General features: G+C 25.7%; 1 non-coding gene across 1 annotated transcript; it reads left to right on the top strand.

Annotated features, from left to right (window-relative positions):
- Positions 1-3,622: 3,622 nt before the first annotated feature.
- On the top strand, positions 3,623-3,695 carry TRNAK-UUU. Its single transcript has one exon. It is a non-coding gene; the product is annotated as a tRNA-Lys (tRNA).
- The last annotated feature ends 1,228 nt before the right edge of the window (positions 3,696-4,923 follow it).

Below are 4,923 nucleotides of genomic sequence, written 5' to 3'. Positions count from 1 at the left end.
AACTGAGTGCAATGAGCAAAAGTTATTAATAGTGTAATGATTTATCTAAATTATGAAATTATAAAAAACTCGAGGAATAAAAGTATATACATTTCTTTATTGGTTAATTATAATTTGGTCTTTAGTTGAGTTGTTAATTAAATTAATTAGATAAGATCATGATATGGATTAAATTTTTCCTCTGTCAAAATTTTATCTGATAATTAATCCTCACTTCAATTAGTTTAAAAAATTCAAAGTTTTTGTGAAGCAACTATTAGAAATATCTAAGATTGCTAAACTAAATATAATATTTTTGTTTAGTACTTAAATATTCATGGCTAGATATATAAGGCAAAAAAAAAATAAATTTGAACATTATATGATAAATCTCTCTACATAAAATTTAAATAATTTAATAATATAAATAAATATATTTAATATCATAAATTTTATGAAATAATTAAATAAAAAATCTTTAGTAACTTAAAGTTGCCAAATAATAGCATTATAATTATGGGGAGTGAAAGTAATGGGAAAAAAAATTAAATTGTTTTCCCTCTTAGTATTACAAGGTGGATGTTATGAAAAAATAGCCAAATGATTGATAACATGAAAGTATAATGTATGTACACTTATTAGTTAGGTAAGGCAAGGATAACCGATTAATAAAGTGATTGATCAATAGATGTTCATAATTCCTATCTTGGATAAAAATGAAGATAATGAAATGAGGGTTAGTGGTTTAATAAGCATTTCAGTTTTAAGTTGAGACATGAGTTTGACTAAGTCGTTAATAACTTTGTTTTGAATAAAGTGGTAATCGATCTCAACATATTTGGGGTGTTTGTAAAAAATGGAACCACTAGCAATATAAATGACAACTTGAATACAACAAATAGGAGTATAAGAGGAACTAGTTGAATATCTTGATATTTGATTGAGCTAGATCAGCTCACTTGCAATGATAACCAAAGCCCAATATTCTTTTGCAAATTTCTTCGATTTCTTGTTCGCCATGCAAGAAATTGATTAATCTTCTAAGAAATGCAATAGCCAATGATAGATTTTTTTTTTTTAATATGATCCATCATGTATTTGGAAATGGGATGAAAAAGAATATACCTTATCCATGTATTGATTTGAGGTAGAGGTATTGATGATTAAATGCTATGTTCATAGTTGCATGATTAATTGACTTTGCTTAAACATGACTAAAATGACATCATATCTGGATGAAGTACATCAAATGCCTAATTTGAAGCAAAAACATGTAAGAATTAATATGGAAACTCTAATGTGTTTATTGTTGAAAGTACATATATCCTTCATAAATGCGATATGTAGTGGCTAAAGATGATGCATGTGATACAATCTTCAACCAAAAATATTTCTAAATGTTGAAATTCGTTAGTTTAACAGTAGATGGTATTTCAAGAAAATAATTTTATTTTACTCAAAAAATAATTTTAAAAAAATGATAAAATTACAAATCATATTTCTTCTCTATTGCATTTTACATTCATCTCATTTTTCTAACTATAAATGTTAAATTGAAATTATTAGGGTTACTATTATATGAAGTATTTACATTAGATATATTTTGGGCATTATATTTCACATATATGGCTTTTTCCAGATGATTCATGATGCATATGCTAGACTAGCATTGATAAATGATTTAATCAAGGCTTTAAATCTTGGCGATGAACATTTTTGTGTTTGGTCATAATATCAAGAAGAGACCTTATTTCGTAAGAATTACTTTAAATAGTCATTAGTTGACAAGAAAGGCATCCTATTATGAGGTGAAGATGAGCTATTCCATAATTGAAAGATTAGTAAATAAGACAAGTTAAGAGTACACCAACATTTAGTAACATATGATTTATTTGGGGTGCCATAATTTTTTACAAAGATTATTATAGAACTACTATTTGGAAAGTAAGAGGAGGTTTGGGATCACTTTTGATTTGTTATTTATTTTTATTATTTTATTTTATTTTGTATGCCATTATACTTGAAATAAAACATATTTGTATGTTATAATATATTTATTTGTTTTTAAAAACACTTAAAATAACTTTTAGATGTTTCGAATATTTTTAAACACAGACTAATTTTTTTTTTTAAATAAAAGGAAAAAAGAAAAGTCCGAAAAAATATACTAAACAAGCTTGTTTTTTAAATAAAATAAAAAACTTTAAAAATAAAAAAAAAATAAAAGTGGCAAAAAGTCCTAAATTATACAAACTTATTTTTAGTCTTATAATTATTGTTTAATAAAATCCAACAATATGTACTATATATCTCTAGCAAATCTAGTATAAAATGCAATTATATATTGGATGATTTTTTTTTAAAATTGCAAGGAAGAAAATTAATTTCCTAAAGAGTGAAACAAAGAAAAAACCCATAATAAACCTCAAAGATGAGATGATAAGTGAAATTCGAGCAACTATGCGTGAAAATAGTGATTTTGTTAGTCATATACTTGGGGTAACAACAAATATGAACAGCCTTGATCTGAAGAGTTGACAAGACAGACCAGAAAGCTGACAATATTAGAGATCATGTGACATGTTTTTTGAATTGAGCCAAATAAAATACAAAAGGCCGGCAAAATCTTGACTTCCCAAAGATTTTGTGAGCAAATAATCTAAGATTCGCTTGAAATACAAGAGGGCTGACATTTAGATGATAAAGATGATTTCTAAAGTAAAATAGTGGTATAATAATTTTCCATAAGATATATTGTATTTACAACAAAACAAATAAAATAATACGTAAAGACTTACATACATACCACTCAATTCTTATGTATTTACATATCTAACACATATTCTTAGTTTTACATACATGTCACCATACTCTTGTTTGAAAATGTGTATTTCACATTTTAAAAGTTAAAATAGTGGTATTTTTTACGTGATAAAAAAAAATATTTGGTGGTTTAAATATTAAAATTAAAATTTATGTGGATATGTAAATACAATATAATTGGTTGGTATGTATGTAAATGCCACAAAAATTATTTGACTTCTGAAGCATCATTTAAATAAATTAAAATTATCATTACCCATGTGTTAGTTGGCAAACCGTTTGATAAGAGAGCAATCGAGTTAGAACTGGAATGGGAACTCCAAGTCTTTATTGGTCCATGACCCATGGGCCTATCGGATGGGCTGGGGCCGAAACATCATATTTCCGACAATCTCCCACATTTAAACAATATAAAACTGGCATTGCATAGCCCTTAAAACTTCTTTCTACGAACACATAAAATTGGCTGCTAATTCACCGATCAAATAATTTGGAAATTTCATGAAACATATTTATGATTCGTGTATAGTTTTGAGAATAATTTAAGAGAAAATATAATCGTTACCGAGTTATTGCTCTATAAGTCTAATGGGCCCTCAATAATATTCTTTGATTTCCATTTCATTAGAGTATGGGATGTCTCCAAAATATCGTATATGATAAATAGTGATCAATACGATGAAATGTTTTTAGTTTTTGTCAAATAAATGTTTAAATAAGATGAGTTGACTATGTTTAAAATGATCTTAATTTGACTGTAAATATTAAGTCAAACAATATAATAGTTTATATAAACTTTAATTACAATTTTAAACAACCAGCCGTCTTAGCTCAGCTGGTAGAGCGCATGGCTTTTAACCATGTGGTCGTGGGTTCGATTCCCACAGACGGCGTTGTCATACAAAATATTAATTTTGACCTTTTTATAATATTCTTTCATCACATAAATAGAATTGCTTGTAATATAAATCAAATTCAATACATTAAAAAAAAATTTGAATAAAGTTTTCATTTTTGTATCACACAAATTGCTTTAAAAAGAAATCTAAAATAATAATTTAATTTAAATTTAAATTCTTTTGCTATTTAAAGCCTGGAAAATTAAAGCATTTTAGATTGATTATGCAATTTTAGATAGCAATATTAGCCAGTAATCAATGAATTAGTATGTTGATCTTATAAGTAAGTTTAATACTTTTCCAATAATATAAAGAAAAATATAATTGGAGTTCTTCTCGCTACTTGATATCACAACTTTCAACCTATCCTAAATATTTCTTTTTTAGCTAATAGAAACATCATGATTGATTATGAGTAGATATTAATAATGGTGATATGTTAGTGTTAGTGTACCAATGATGATTTATTCTAACATTATTTTCTTTGGCTTACTTCAACATTTTGAATTTCAATAATCTTTGTTATCTTATTTTATTTAATATGGAAGATATAACCAGTGGGCAAACATGCATAGATCGATGTATGGCCATTTAGACAATAACAATCATTTGAAACATTTATTTGGCATATATTTTCATTATATAGTAAGAAAAAGTTTAGTATTTTTTTTTCTTTTTTACAAAGTAAAAAATACATCATTAAATTAGATTGAATCCCCATATCATCATGATATAATAAGTATTTTCATGCTCGCATTACTGTTACATTTCATATATATAGAAAATGATCATTTGATCAAAACAAACTACTTAGTATTGTATGTGGGTTAATCATGAAGGGAAACACTATTATTTAGTGTTGGCATTAAGTGATGTATTTAAACCTAATTCTTATACTAATATTGCAAAAGCTAGTTGCATATTAGAAAATATTTTAATATATAATAGTAAATACTAATGGGTTTTTATGAAGAAAAATGCATGAGACCGTGAAAACTAATATTTTTTAATGCTAAATTCAATGGATCTAAGATTAGACATGATTATTTTCTCTCATCAGTCTATAATGTCAGGCTGAGAAGTTAGGATGAGACATTCAAATTTATCAATAATTCCAAATTTTTTTAATTCTAAATGCAAATTAAAAGCGTTTAATACTAAACATGACTGCATTCTCTCAATAACTTTTTATACCAAAAGATATATATATATATATATATAT

The sequence above is a fragment of the Phalaenopsis equestris genome, unplaced genomic scaffold (assembly GCF_001263595.1).
Source record: "Phalaenopsis equestris unplaced genomic scaffold, ASM126359v1 Scaffold000224, whole genome shotgun sequence".
NCBI lineage: Eukaryota > Viridiplantae > Streptophyta > Magnoliopsida > Asparagales > Orchidaceae > Phalaenopsis > Phalaenopsis equestris.
Note: the sequence above shows the minus strand (reverse complement) of the source record. Positions and strands in the feature narration are given on the sequence as shown.